Source organism: Macaca thibetana, chromosome 8, assembly GCF_024542745.1.
Source record: "Macaca thibetana thibetana isolate TM-01 chromosome 8, ASM2454274v1, whole genome shotgun sequence".
NCBI lineage: Eukaryota > Metazoa > Chordata > Mammalia > Primates > Cercopithecidae > Macaca > Macaca thibetana.
Window position 1 is genome coordinate 38389697 of NC_065585.1, and position 15893 is coordinate 38405589.

Here is a 15893-nt window from a genome sequence, read left to right on the forward strand (position 1 = left end):
GTTCTATTGAGGGCCCGTTTCATCCAAAAAAGAAGCAGACAGAAGTTTCATTATAGAAGCCCAAGGGACTGGAGATGCTCAGTTTTAAAACAATGGTGTAGAGAGATGTGGCAAAATTCAAGTGACTCCTAACCCTATAGATTGGGCTTGCTGTCAATTGTGAGAGATAAGTGACTACTCCAGTGAGCTGATCATTTCATTCTAACTTAGAATTTAGGTGTGTGTCACAATCCAAGTTCTTAGAGCTCTGTTCATAAAAATTCTGGCAAAGTTTTCATGTCACACTTCAACTGTCACTGAGGAACTGTACTGGGGACAGATAGACATTGACCACTTGGAACAGTGCCTGGCCACTTTCAGGTAGGAACGGAGTTTAACAATGAAATATTGAGTACTTGCTGGGTGCTAAGCACTTCACCCGCATTATCACATGAAAACCTTTCAACACCCTTATTACCGTCTTCCCAATTTACAAATAAGGAAACTAAGGCACAGAGAGATTCAGAAAGTCACCTGAGATCATACAACTGAAATCATGGGGTCAATTGAGATCATGGAGAATCCTGGATTTAAAAGATATGAATAACTATAGAATATATATTCTTCACCAGCACACAAGCCTATTTGATTAAATACAACAGAGATATACGAAATATATGAAAGACCACGTTCTCTCTGGCTTTGACAGAGTAAATATTAATACATATCTTTTTGTTGATTCATCAGGCAAGTCATGGGCTGTGTCCTTTCTCCCTTGCTGCAATTAACCTCTAGTGCTGTGAAATTCCTTTTCATGTAGAAGCTCACGGAGCTCCAACCTGGGGTATGGGAAAGAACCACTCATACATCCAAAAGTAGCCACTGATTTTACACACACAAACACACACACACACACACAAACACACACACACACCCCACACTGATTTGAAAGAGACAAAGACCAAAGAATCCCTGAAAATGATTGCTGAGTCAAAAATAGCTTCTGATTAGAATTCAGAAGAGAGCCCAATCTAAGGCGGAGTTGACTTCTTAACTTGCCAGAGAGTTTATTTCCTACCCTGGGAGAAAATAAATCTAGGCCTGCAAGTATGTGGGCAAGAAGGCTACACATGACTTGAGAAGAAACTAGGAAAGGAGTGATTCATTCAAATAGAGTCTTTCTCAGGACTAAGAAGAAAGGCTGACCTTTTCTCTGCAAGTAGATTTTAAGTGGATCTAGTTACAAGGTCCTTGTTAACCCTAAAGGACAAGCTACTTGGCAGAAAGGCTGAACACAATCCTCACTTTTGAGTGATGTAAATGTTTACCTCCCGAATACCACCTGAACAGCAATCTTGTGGCAGGCAATATCCTCTATGTAAAGATTTACCGTAGTACCCAGCAGCACAGTATAGTTAATTAAATGACAGCTTCTCCATGACATAATATTTATGCCACCAGACCAGAAGCATTTGAAAATAAATAAGGCATCTTATTTCCATCTTATTTCCAGTTTTTTTTTTTTTTTTTTTTTTTGACACTCATTTGGGTTGACTATACTCAATTCATAAACTCTATTTTTAGGGGTGGAGGGGGCATTATATTATGTGTTTCAGGAAGACCTATTAGGTTTCGTATTCTGTTGTACTTTGTATTGAGATTTTTCGTGAATGATATTGACCAATTTTTTTTTATGATGCTTGACCGTAAGACATTCTTAGGTGTGGTAAATTCCTTATTTAATTAAAATGTTGCCCAGACTCATGCTCTCCCATAGTAATTAGATAAACGGCACAAAATAATATCTAATTGCATTTAAGAAAACAAACATTTACATGATTTTTTTCTTAAAGCAGAATCATGGTTATTCCTAGAATGTCACTCTCACTGGCTTGTATTTTATTAAATTCCAGATTTTACTTGATTTTACATGACAAAATTTTTTGCAAGATGGCTTAAACAAAAAAGGGAATTTATTGACTAACAAACTGAAGAGTCTCAGGAGACTACCCCCATCAGATACAGTTTGGTCAAGGTGCTAAACCAATGTGATGGGGAATCTGACTCCATCTTTTGGCTTTGCTTTCCTTTATGTTGATTTGATTTGTATGTAGACTTTCTCCATGAACTGGCAAAACAGAGTACCCATTATTTAGCAACACCCACAGAAAGAAAATCTCTCCTTCCCAGTAATTCCAGCAAAACTCAGGGATTGAGTCTCAATGTATCGATACACTCATATGTTCATTCCTGCCTCCAAGGGGGATAAGAGATGCTAATTTCCTAATCCAGCGGGAGGGGAAGAACTGGGTAGGTGGAGGGTTTTCAGTCCCATTCAACTACATAAGTAAGGAGTAAGATGATTTCCCAAAGAAAAATTGAGATTCTATTTCCAGAATAAAAGAAAAATAAGAGACAAACAGATAAAACCAACAATAGTTAACTCCATACAGTAGGGTGTTTTAGCAAAAGCATTTGTGAAATGCATGTACAAACCAAGCTTATCTTTTTTTTTTCTTTCCCTAACTTTCATGATAGCAGCAGCTTTATAAGTTATAGTGGTATTTGTGGGTTATAATTTCATAATCCCTTTGAACTTGTTTTCTCATTTTATTAATAGATAAGCTTTGAACGAGGAAGAAAGGAAGGGAAAATGCAGAAAGAGTAAGTACTATACCCGCATCTACATTGACTCTGATGCGCTTATGCAAACTTTGCTTAAACTTACATCCACATTTTTTAAAGTGCCCTCTATCATGTGTGTGAAAGCAGATAAAAGTTTGAGAGCTGCTTTGAAACCTCTGGAAAATAAACCTTAGGGTACCCTTACTCTGCCATAAGGTAAGCCTCCAGCCTACTAAAGATTTTTCTGGACTCTTAGTTTATGGTGTTTTGGAGTATCCTGTATTTTTTTCTTAGATTTTCAACATACACTAGCACATTATGTAGAAATTGCCATAGATGTGATGGATATCAACTGATTATAATTTGCATAAAGATTCATGCATTGGCTGGGCACAGAGGCTCATGCCTGTAATCCCAGCACTTTGGGAGGCCGAAGTGGGTGGATCACCTGAGGTCAGGAGTTCGAGACCAGCCTGGACAACATGGTGAAATCCCATCTCTACTAAAAATACAAGAATTAGCTGGGCATGGTGGCAGGGACCTGTAATCCCAGCTACTCGGGAGGCTGAGGCAGGAGAATTGCTTGACGCCAGGAGGTGGAGTTTGCAGTGAGCCAATATCGTGCCACTACACTCCAGCCTGAGTGACAGAATAAGACTTCAAACCCCCCCCAAAAAGATTCATGCATTAAAATGAGGGTAGAAATAAATAATTATTTCATTGCTTTATACATGTAGTACATGTAGTTGCCTTTTCACGGTCCTAATACAATACTATCTGGTTTAACATTGTCATAAAATGAGATAGATATTCAACATCAGAAAATTTTCCAGTTGATTATTTTAATTATGTGTTTCTTTGACATATTTTTCTAAAGTGCATTATTTTCTTTAGTAGCTGGGCCAACATACACATCTGGATCATAGACAAAAAAGAATTAAATTACTATGACCAAAACCAGTGGCAGCCTCAGGGCTTATGTCTTACCCAAGTTTGCAAGGATTGTTAGCCAACAGATTAGATGACTTCAAACTCACATGTTACTAGAATTGTATCTGCTGTGGCCTCTGTCATTGCCAGATGGTCAGCTGAGGCTTCTTAGTGTTATATCTTCTTTTTTGAGGTTTCCAATTTGTTGGAGAAGGGATAATACACAATTGAGTTTGTTAGACTTTTCTCTAAAATAAGAGTACCTAGATTTCATGTGATCATGTAATGGGCTCTGTAATGAATAAGGTATAACAGTTTTAGTGCATTGGTTGCGGTTACGTCAACCCCCGCACTCTAAAATCTAAGAGAGCAGAGGCCAACTCTACATTCTTAGAGCCTGATAGAGTGGCTGATATATAATCAGCACTCAATAAATATGTGTGGAATGACTGAATTTTTAGTTTGGCATTTATTCTGTCTGAAACTTATAAATGTACTTGCATATTCTTGGCTTTGTTCCAGATAGTGAAGATTTAGATAGGTGCATTCTGCAGGAACTATTACTGACAGTTCATATGAGGTGAGAAAATGTGTATAAAAATCACCTAGCTTAGTGACGGACATGTAATATAATGGGTGCTCTATAATAGTTGAATCAGCATCTTCCTCACCCAGGGTACACTTTAGTTTGTTTTTAAAATTGACCTTCATTGCTCACAGAATTTTTAGAGTTTGCATGATATATCAGGAAAACCAGTTAATCAGGTGTCAGAATCCCAAGTTCAAGTCCTCCCTTTCACATATTGTTTATCTGGCTATTAACATAATTTCTGTTTTTTTGCTTTTTTTTTTTTTTTTTTTTTTTTTGAGACGGAGTCTCACTCTGTCGCCCAGGCTGGAGTGTAGTGGTGCAATCTCAGCTCACTGCAAGCTCTGCCTCCTGGGTTTATGCCGTTCTCCTGCCTCAGCCTCCCGAGTAGCTGGGACTGCAGGCGCCTGCCACCACGCCCGGCTAATTTTTATTTATTTATTTTTTTGTATTTTTAGTAGAGACAGGATTTCACTGTGTTAGCCAGGATGGTCTCGATCTCCTGACCTTGGGATCCACCCACCTCAGCCTCCCAAAGCAACATTACTTCTTTGAACCTCAGGTTCTTCATGTGTAAAACAGAAGTAATGATTCAACCTAACAACATGTATTGAACTCTAGTCAGTGTTGAGATGTACAGAATTAAAAAATGATCTATGCTTTTCTACTTCACATGGGTTCTTGTGAAATTCAAATTAAATAATCTATTATATGTAAACTATGAATCAATATTCAAAAATTAAATATTATTGGTATTATTTTTCCATGAACTCTAATGTATTTTTTGCTGCTGAAAATCATCTAAATCCATGAGTTTCCCCCCTTCACTGTATTCTTCTGAGAAAAATCAAAATCAGTAATATTTTCTTTTATTGAAAGTTTGTCTTTATTTGCATTTGATCTGATTTTCCCAAAGTCTAAGTTCTAGTTTGCCTTTCAATTTGTTCTATGAGATTCAGCTAAATACTTTATGAAAGTTTTGGAAATGTTAAGAATGAATATTTGTTTAGAGGATCTTGGGGAAAGGTTTGCAGCATTTTAATAAGTAGATTTGATTGATCTAGGGAATCTACTTTCTGTACTGAATTAACAAAAAGCCAAGGAATAAAGTATGGAGGGGATGATAAGTAGTTTCTTTGAGACCAGCCCCATTCTTTCTTGGGTAGAGATTCAGGATACTCTGCTAGGTGGCGAAATTAAGCAAATAAAAACAGAAAGCAGTTAAATTTGAATTTCAGAAAAATCAATGAATACATTTTTAGGGTTAATACTGCTGAATATTGCATGCTGTATTTTATGTGTCAACACTAGGTGAGACAGTGATTTTAAGATTCTTAGAATGCTTCTTGTCTAGTTGAAAGGGTTTATGAGTTATGACCTTCAGTCTTTCAGGAGCCTTAACAAATCTGCACCCTTCAGATGATCTTCACCTTGTTAAAATGTAGGGTAAATTTGCCAACAGGATAGAGGGGTCTGTTCTTTGACTAGGGTCATCTGGAAAGTTATCTTTGGGCTCTCTCAAGTGGTGCAATGACATGACTACTGGGGCTGGGAATTTCTGATTGCTCATCTAAGGATGACATCCAAGAGAGCTCACTCATAGGGCTGACTGTTGGGCTGGGTGGTGACCAGGACCTCAGCTGGCAGCTATGGACTCAAAGTGCCTGCATATAGCCAATCCCCATAGCTTGGGCTTCTCCCAGCACAATAGCTGTGTTCCTAGAGGAAGCATCCTAAGAATGAATGTTCCAGGAGCTGAATCCTTTTCTTTTGCCTTCATACTAAAAAACTCACTGGAGTTGGTGATACCACCAGCACCTGCTTCTTATAGATGATTGATATTGTTATGTGGCTTGTTAAACAACTTCTAGTCTCTAGGAGAATATTTATTTCAATGACTAGGAATAGAAAGACACAGAGGAGAGATCAAAGCCGAAGATGTGAAGTGAGGATTGAACAAGGAGTAGCAGAGGGACTGAGGAAGCAGGTGTCCCCCTAAAATTCATATGTTGAAATCCTAACCCCCATGGTGATGATACTAGGAGGTGGGGATTTGAGGAGGTAATCAGGTCACGAAGGTGGAGCCCTCATGAATGGGATTGGTGCTCTTCTAAAAGAGTCCAGAGATGCCCTTGCCCCCTTCTACCATGTGAGGTTATGGAGAGAAGATGAAGCAGGTCCTCACCAGACACAGTATCTGCAGGTGTCCTGAACCTGGGCTTCCCAGCCTCCATAACTGTAAGAAATTAAATGTATGTCGTTCATAAGTTACCAGTTTATGGTATTCTTTTACTAGCAGCCTGAACAGATAAGACAGCAAGTTCATAAAGCAGATATGTAGTGTTTGAGAAATAGCCACCTCTGCTGGATCAGGGTATTAGGTAAAGTGGGAGAGTTATGGATTACATTGGATTGATACCTGCATTTTCTAGGATAATTCTGAGAATAAAGAGAACAGGTTTAAGAAATAAGTTGACCTCTGGGGAATAAAAACTAAGAACCTAGCATATATTTTTTAAAAATCTCAGTCTGCCCAAACATTGGGTCTGAAACATTAGAGGTTCATGGTTTATCCTTTTACAAATTCTCATTTGCTTTTATGTATACTTTTTTTCATTTAAGTCTATGCCTGTTTGCTTTAAAAAAAAAAAAAAAAGGCTACTTTTACTTAAATGCATTCAAAAATGGCAATTAACCAAAGGAGCTTGCCTCTTACACAGATCTTGGCTTATATCTTGAATTGTATTGTAACATTTGGTGCACTGCTATTTCCTTTCCATATTTCATGGATGTCCCACATGTAATCTGAGAGTCCCAAAGGCACTTGGGAGCCTGAGTGGGTATAAATCCCACACTACTGAGGTTTCAAATCACAAGTTCTTGACATGCTTAAGACACACTGTATGTACAGAAAATGTTTGATTGAAGCTCACTATGATTATAGGTTAGCCACAGAGGTTACTTTTAGTTAAATAAGTATTAGATCTGTTAGAAGGGCACCTTTTCCAACCACAACATAGCTGCCTGCTGAGCAAAGCAGTTGGTAGCTAGAAAAGCAATGAATAAGAACATATTGTGCCTGTTGCTATGAAATGTGAAAGGAGGTAGCTGATAGCAATTTGCTCTAAGAGACTTTGAAGAATAGAAAGGTCAAGTAGCTCAACTTTATTTTTATGTTAAAATGAAACTGAGTTGTTTCTCAAAGCTTAGTCTAGTGGGGAAATGTAATAAGAAGGAAAAATGAGATTGTATTGTCCATCTACTGACTGAAAAGTCAGGCGGTGCTCTTAGGGTCTGCCACTGTATCAGAATTGACAGTTTCACCAATAGCATTCAGTATTGGGGCCTGGAAAGTCACTTGCAAGGGAGAGAAAGGTAATAAGAGTGTGTATTTCACTAAAGCAGAATACAGGTGGCCCTGGAAAATAGTAAACTAAAACTGGTCATCAGTGAACAATGTATACATCTGTGAATGTGGGCTGGCCATTACCAACTAAAAGAAAGTTTTACTTGGAAAATGGGAATTAGGGATGCAAAAGAATTACTCTCATAATGAGCAAAGAATCAGTTTGATGCCATAGAGAATACAGTTCAAAATAAATCTGTCCTAAGATGGCATTTCTGAACAACCATTGAGGTGGATACTAAGGCCTAAATATTTAATCTTCAGTCTCCTTCCCTGTGAACTAGTCTTGATACTGGAGCCATTCAGATATGCTGGAAAACTAAAGTGAATCTTTACTACAGGAAATGTTGCTTTAACCTTGTCACATTATTGCAGCAGAAAGAGGAGTGATTCATTGATAGATATTTGAAACTTCAGTTATCAGTCTTCCCTCACTTAAAGAAAAATAACTCATGAGCTTTATCTGACTCAATTCATAGACTGTTTTTGTTTATCTCCCAGAGAAGATCAAACTCTTCTTTATTCCTGTGAGTTTGAGGCCAGCTTATCATAACCAGCAAGGTTTGTTTCTATGCAGCCAAATCCTGGCGTTCTCCAAGAAGTCGTTCTGATAATATTTTTGCTCTCATCAGATTACTGTTTTAAAGCATTCAGAGGGATTCCATTTCTTTTCTATCTCCCTTTCCTGTCTCAGCAAGAGTTTTTTAGCAGCTTCATTAAGGTATTCATTTTTCCAAACATCAGGCCCCATGAAGAAGTTTTCTAGGTTGGAACTTCACAGAGCAGAGGCAGATTAGCTGACATTTTTAGAGTTTGAGATGAAAAATTAAGGAAGCACGCTACAACAGAAAGAAGAGAAAATACATCACAATCCTTTTTAATACTGCTCTAGGTCTTAAAAAGGTGAATCACTGAAACTTCACCAGCATCACAACTAGTTATAAACAACATTGTCCATGGGTGACACTCAAAATACTGAACCACTGAGACTGCCTGAGCACTGAGTTGAAGCTGACTCTTCAAGGTGCCACTATGCACTGGGTGTTGACCTTTGAATGCTGGATCTAGGGTGTCCAGGTGGGGTGTTGAACTTGGGTACATATTTTAACAATTTAAGCAACTCTGATGGCTGTAACTGTGTTTACCTGAATCATATTAGTCCATATTCATATTATTCCTGTTTATCCCATGCTGCCCCCCAAATTGTTTATTACCAGACACAACAGGAAACAAATATGAGTGTATAATCTAGATTCTGTACCTTTGTTGTGATTTTCTTATGTGATTGTACAATTTACTTAATCTCTTCGTGTCTTAGTTCCCTTTGTATAAGATAATATTTTCCCACCCTAAGTCAAGGTATTGTGAAAATACAATGATAGTGAAAGTTTTCCGAAGGAAAATCTGTCATCTAAAATTATTTTTGTAACTCTCTAGAATTGTTTGTCATTAAAAAGTTATTTAGGAATTTTTGTCACGTAACTTTCCTAACATAGTCCATTAAAAATGCCTACATACAAATTTAGCTGGATTTAGATTTTTTAAAAAGGTCTACTTGTTATCATCAATATCATTATTATATTCTGTGTATATTTAGATATCTTCAGTTTCTAATAATATTATAAAGAAAAGTTTATGCTCACTTTTATCACTATCACCAAATCAAGTTTTGTTTTTGTTTGTTTGTTTTGTTTGTTTTGCTTTTTGAGACAGAGTCTCACTCTGTCACCAGGCTGGAGTGCAGTGGCGTGATCTTGGCTCACTGCAACCTCCACCTCCTGGGTTCAAGCCATTCTCCTGCCTCAGCCTCCCAAGTAGCTGGGACTACAGGCGCACACCACCATGCCCAGCTAATTTTTGTATTTTTTAGTAGAGACGGGGTTTTACCACATTGGCCAGGATGGTCTCGATCTCTTGACCTCGTGACCTGCCCACCTCAGCCTCCCAAAGTGCTGGGATTACTGACGTGAGCCACCATGCCTGGCCAAATTAAGTATTTTTAAGTAGGTTAAAAACATACTCTACTGTGGCTTTTGTCACTAAAACAACTACAAAACCCACAGTTACTGATGTTGGCCTCTTGGGGTTAAAATATGTTTGGAATCCAGGAACTTATAATACAAGGATGTGTTAGGTTGTTGCAAAAATAATTGTGTTTTTTGCCATTACTTTTAATGGCATAAACCACAATTCCTTTTGCAACAACCTAATGAATAAATACTACGTATATGCAGACACCTGTAACCTGTATATTAATTGAGACATAACTTGTAATCATCAACACTGTACATTAAATTAATTAGTGAATATAAAATGTACATATGTACATATGAATACATTCTATTATCATGCACATCTGAGGACAACATATAATTTCACAATTCAGCCACTTCTTCAGCAGGGAAATGTAAGAAAAACACATTTGCATTAGCAACAAAACTTAAAGCTTTGGTTGATAAAAGAATGAAAAGTAAAACATGTAGTGAGAGAGATAAACCTGCTTCTCTATCATATCCTTTAGTGGCTTAGGAAAGGTTTCTGTGGGAAGAAAAGGTTGTGAGAATTTGGTTGCACATTGCAAAGGATGATTTATGAAAGTTCGATTACAGAGTGACCCCATCTGTGGTGTCTGCCAAGAACCAAATGTGAGTGTCTTTGGTAGAGTAGAACAAAAAGCATTTCTAAATGAACATTGAGCTTCAAAACAAAGAGCAATATCACAAGAGGCTGCCAAATACAAGTGTCCTGAAAGGGCATTATAATTAAATATATCTAAACAGAATTCTAAATACAACATACAAGGTCATTCTAATGAGAAGGTAACCCAGGCATTCACAAAGAATGACAAAGATACTAAGAATGTAGGTGTCTGGAATTGCATTGCATATGAAGGTTTATGTAAAGGCTAAAAAAGTAAGTGTCAGAAGAAAAGATGGAATTCATCTCCCATTCTAATTTTATTGTCACGACAGCAGTTGTGCTGCCACTCAAAGGCTCAGAGATCTGCCCTCACTTCTGCATTGTTGATACCTGCAAGCAATGGTGTATAATCAGAACTAACATTTTACAAGTCTCCAAAGTTTCTGTCAAAGAGAAACAATGGATGGTTTATTGATTGGCAGGTTAGGAGGGGTAGACCCAGAAAAAAGACACAAGAGCTGAAATTTGCCCTGAGAAATGTCTATCCTCCACCTTAGTTTGTCCCTTGCCACATAGCAAATAGCTCATGATGTTGTGAGAATCCAGGCATGAATCAAGATGCAGGACTTCAGCTGGGCACAGTGGCTCATGCCTGTAATCCCAACACTTTGGGAGGCCAAGGTAGGCAGATCACAAGGTCAGGAGATCGAGACCATCCTGGCTAACACAGTGAAACCCCGTCTCTACTAAAAATAGAAAAAATTAGCCAGGCGTGATGGTGGACGCCTGTAGTCCCAGCTACTCGGGAGGCTGAGGCAGGAGAATGGCATGAACCTGGGAGGCAGAGCTTGAAGTTTGCTGAGATCGCGCCACTGCACTCAAGCCTGGGCAACAGAGCGAGACTGTGTCTCAAGGAAAAAAAAAAAAAAAAGAGAGAGATGCAGGACTTCAATTCCAATTCCATTTATGCAGTCAATTTCCTCCATGACATGCACAAATCATTTCCTCTGCAGCTCCACCTAACTGTCTATAAAATGAAGATAATGGTGCATATTTTCACACTTTGGATTGTAACCAACAGATGCTTAACAGATTCTTTTAGGTGAACAAGCCTGATACAAACAGTGACATAGACTTTAGCAGTGTTTAACTATAATTTTAGTGAAGCTAATTCAATAGACACATTTGCATTTATATCCTAGAAGCTCATATGCATAAAATGCAACATAATTTTTTGACCTCCATTCATTTTTCCCACACTGCTTCAGCTCCCTTAAAAAGCAGTTTTTGGCCAGGTGCAGTGGCTCATGCCTGTAACCCCAGCACTTTGGGAGGCTGAGGCAGGCGGATCACAAGATCAAGAGATTGAGACCATTCTGGTCAATGTGGTAAAACCTGGTCTCTACTGAAAATACAAAGATTAGCTGGGTGTGGTGGTGTGTGCCTGTAGTCTCAGCTACTTGGGAGGCTGAGGCAAGAGAATTGCTTAAACTCAGGAGGTGGAGGTTGCAGAGAGCTGAGATTGTGCCACTGCACTGTAGCCTGGCAACAGAGAGAGAAAAAAAAAAAAAAAAAAAAAGCAGTTTTCAAAATAATTACATCATGTAAGTGTTTGTATCAGATAAATGCTATAATAATACAATTTACTGAGTACTTATCACGTGCTAAGCACAGTTTTAGGCATTTTACACCTGTTACTTATTAATCTACAAAATAACCCTATGGCTAATTTTATCCCCTTTTTATATTTAGACAAACTTGTCAAAAGCAGATAAACAAATTGCCCTAGAAGTATTCGTTTTCTATTGCCATGGAACAAATTAGCATAAGTTTAACAGCATAACATGGTATTTATTTATTAACTTATAGTTTCTGTGGGTCAGAAGTCCAGGCATATCTCAACCGGCCCTTTGCTCGGTGTCTTACAAGACTATAATCAAGTTGTTAGTTGAGCTGCATTCTCATCTGTAGGCTCAACTGGGGAAGAATCTGTTTCTATGCTCCTTTAGGTTGCTGGCAGAAATCGTATCTTTGCAGTTATATGGTGAAGGACCCTGCTTTTTGCTGGCTATTGGCTGGAGGTCACCCTAGGGTCCTATAGGCTGCCAGCAGTTCCATGTGGGCTTCTCCAACACAAAGCCATTTATTTCATTTATTTCATCAAGCCTGAAAGGAGAGTGTCTCACCTCAAGGAAGGTCCACTCCCTCTTTTAAAGGCTGTTCACCTGATAAAGTCAGGCCTGCACAGAGCACTCTCCCTTTAACTCATAACCAATTAATTTTGGAGGTTAATTATATCTGCAAAACCTTTTCCCCTTTGCCCTCTTCCATTGGGTAGAAGCAAGTCACAAGCCCCATCCATACCCAAGGGGATAGGGTACACAGAGGCATGAACAATATGAGGTGGGAATTACTGGAGGTCACCCAGGGTGTTTCTGTGATACTAGGTTAGTGCTCCTCAAACTTTAATGTACCTACAAATTATCCAAAGATTGTGTTAAATGCAGATTCTGATACAGTAGGTCAGGGATGTGGTCCGAGAATCTACGTTTCCAATAAGCTCCTACATGATGCTAATGCTACTGGCTCATCTGGGAACCACCAAAACTCCATAAAGTTGGGACTGGAACCAGTAGTTTCGGCTCCAGGCCAGATACTCTTAACCACTTCCCCTATACTTGTCAAATCTCCCTGGACTTTATCTAAGGTTTTTATCAGTAAGGGATATAGTCTTTTTTTGTTCTGCATTTATCCTAAGGTAGTTAATGTAGTCAACAACTGATTGATTGTTTCTTTTCACATTTATGGGGTGTTTTTGTTGTGTTGTTTTGTTTTGTTTTGTTTGAGATAGAGTCTAGCTCTGTCACCCAGGCTGGAGTGCAGTGGCGCCATCTCAGCTCACTGCAAGCTCCGCCTCCCGGTTTCACATCATTCTCCTGCCTCAGCCTCCCAAGTAGCTGGGAGTACAGGCGCCCACCACCATGCCCAGCTAAGTTTTTGTATTTTTAGTAGAGACGGGGTTTCATTGTGTTAGCCAGGGTGGTCTTGATCTCCCGACCTTGTGATCCACCTGCCTCCCCCTCCCAAAGTGCTGGGATTACAGGTGTGAGCCACCACACCCAGCCTATGGGGTTTTACAGAACAAGCTTTGCCACAGGCAATTTGGCCTTTGAATCAAAGCTCAGGCATTCTCCAGCTGGACCAGATGTCCTCTAGCTCTTTCCTCAGGCAAGTGACCATCTGCCCTGGGCTAGGTAACACTCCCTAGGGGGAAGATTTGCCTGTTCTAGAGGCCCCACGTTTTACCTGCTGAGGAGTATTGGACAAGTGTCTAGGCTGTCATCTCCTTTCGCTAGATGGAAGAAGTTTCTTCTTCTTTTCAAATTTATTTTTCATTGTATATATTTGAGATGTATGTACAACATGATGTTTTGACATACATATAAATAGAAAAATGATTACTACAGTCAAACAAATTTACATATTCATCAAAAGAAGTTTCTTCTTGTTTTATAAATTGGGTCTCCTAGGGACTTTTCATTCGACCTAAGTGTTTTTACCAGAGAAATATTTCCTTTTTTTTTTTTTTTTTTTTTTTAGAAAATAAAAGAAGCGAAGATTTTAAACACTAGTTGGCTTTTGAAGAGAATAAGTATTTACTTTGAAGAAAAGACTCATGAGGACTTAAAACATCTTCATTAACTAGCTACAAATAGCTCCTCCCTGGACTTTATGTAGGGGTGAGAAGTCATTCTCACCAAAAGAGTAAGGAAAGGTTGAATCAAAGTTTCCCTTTCAACAATCTTTCCCAGTTAGGGAGCTGTTATCTGTCTTCTTTGAAAAGTGCTGCTTATACCCTTGCAACTTAAATTTAGCTCTGAGGCAGCCTCTCCTTTCTCCCTGTGGGGTAAAAGTGGTGCTAAATGGCAGACAGATGTTAACAAAGATAACTTCCCACACAGCTTCCTTTGACTCTTTAAGGAAACTCCAATCTCTATTTTTTAAGAAAATTACAAGATAAGCCTGTCAGAGGCCTCTGAAATTAACATAATTCAGGCCGGGCGCGGTGGCTCAAGCCTGTAATCCCAGCACTTTGGGAGGCCGAGACGGGCGGATCACGAGGTCAGGAGATCGAGACCATCCTGGCTAACACGGTGAAACCCCGTGTCTACTAAAATACAAAAAACTAGCCGGGCGCGGTGGCGGGCGTCTGTAGTCCCAGCTACTCGGGAGGCTGAGGCAGGAGAATGGCGTAAACCTGGGAGGCGGAGCTTGCAGTGAGCTGAGACCCGGCCACTGCACTCCAGCCTGGGCGACAAAGCGAGACTCCGTCTCAAAAAAAAAGAAAAAAAAAAAAAAAAACATAATTCAGACCTCCTGCCAGTGTCCTAAATCCTAAAATAGTGAATTTCCAATTGTCTGCTAGCAAGCTGCAAGGCTTTCAAAGCAAAGCAGCATTCCCAGATTGGAGTAAACCCCCAACACTAACCTGAGCATTGGGAACTTGAAGGCAGAGGAACCAAGATAAATGCCTCCTTGTATAACTTGTATAACTACACATTGAAAAGCTGGAGTCCTCCTGGTCTCTACTGTTAGAGATTGCTAACCACAATGAAATAATATCACATATTTATTGAGCTGCCCTAGGAACTTTACGTTCCATGCCTCATTTAATCTTTACAACAATCCTGTCAAATGTTTATTTACAGCTCCCATTTTGATGGACAACTCAAGCAGAGAGAAGTTAAGTAACATGCCCAAGGTCACACAGCTAGCAGCTAGGCAGAATTCGATCCAAAGTCAACCTATAGTGCTTTTAAAGAAGACTAAACACACAATAAGATGCTAAAAGAAAGAGGACACTTGCTTTCTTCTGAAGTGGCTGAATGGTGTTCCCCTAAAAGACATGTCCATGTTCTAACTCCTGGATTCAATGAATGTGACTTCATTCAGAAAAAGGGTCATTTTGGATATAATTAATTGAAGAATCTCAGGATGAGAATATCCTGGACTATCTGGCTTGGCCCTAAATTCGATGACACGTGTGTCTGTAAGATAAAGGCAGAAAAAGATCTGACTTTGACAGAAAAGAAGACACAGACACAGAGGAGATGACCATGTAAAGACAGAGGCAGGGATTGGAGTGATGCTGATACAAGCCAAACAGGCCTGGAGCCACCAGGAGGTGGAAAAGAACCAGAAAGCCTTCTCCCCTAGAGCCATCAGAGGGAGCATGGCTGGGCTGACACCTTGAGCTTCTGGTTTCCAGAACTATACAACAATAAATTTCTATTTTCAGCCACTAAATATTTGGTAATTTGTTATATGCAGCCTTAGCAAACTAATATACTCATGCACCTCTTGTTTCCATCACTGACTAACCACATATAAGACCATGGTCCCATGAGATTAGAACACATCTGAACATTTCCTGTCACCTAGTGATATTCTAACCATTGCAATGTGTCTGGAGTTGGTTCCTTCCAGTGGGTTCTCAGTCTCACTGACTTCAAGAATGAAACCACGGACCTTCATGATAAGTGTTACAGCTCTTAAAGGTGGGACAGAACCAAAGAGTGAGCAACAGCAAGATTTATTGTGAAGAGCGAAAGAACAAAGCTTCCACAGCATGGAAGGGGACACAAGTGGGTTGCCACTGCTGGCTGGAGTGGCCAGCTTTTAGTCCCTTATTTGTTCCTGCCCATGTCCTGCTAATTGATCCAT

The 15893-nt window shown here is 39.3% G+C and overlaps 1 long non-coding RNA gene across 1 annotated transcript; it reads left to right on the forward strand.

Annotated features, from left to right (window-relative positions):
- Positions 1–260: 260 nt before the first annotated feature.
- Positions 261–15467, forward strand: LOC126961651 (uncharacterized). Its single transcript, XR_007728379.1, has 3 exons — positions 261–360; positions 2600–2643; positions 14879–15467. It is a non-coding gene; the product is annotated as an uncharacterized LOC126961651 (long non-coding RNA).
- The last annotated feature ends 426 nt before the right edge of the window (positions 15468–15893 follow it).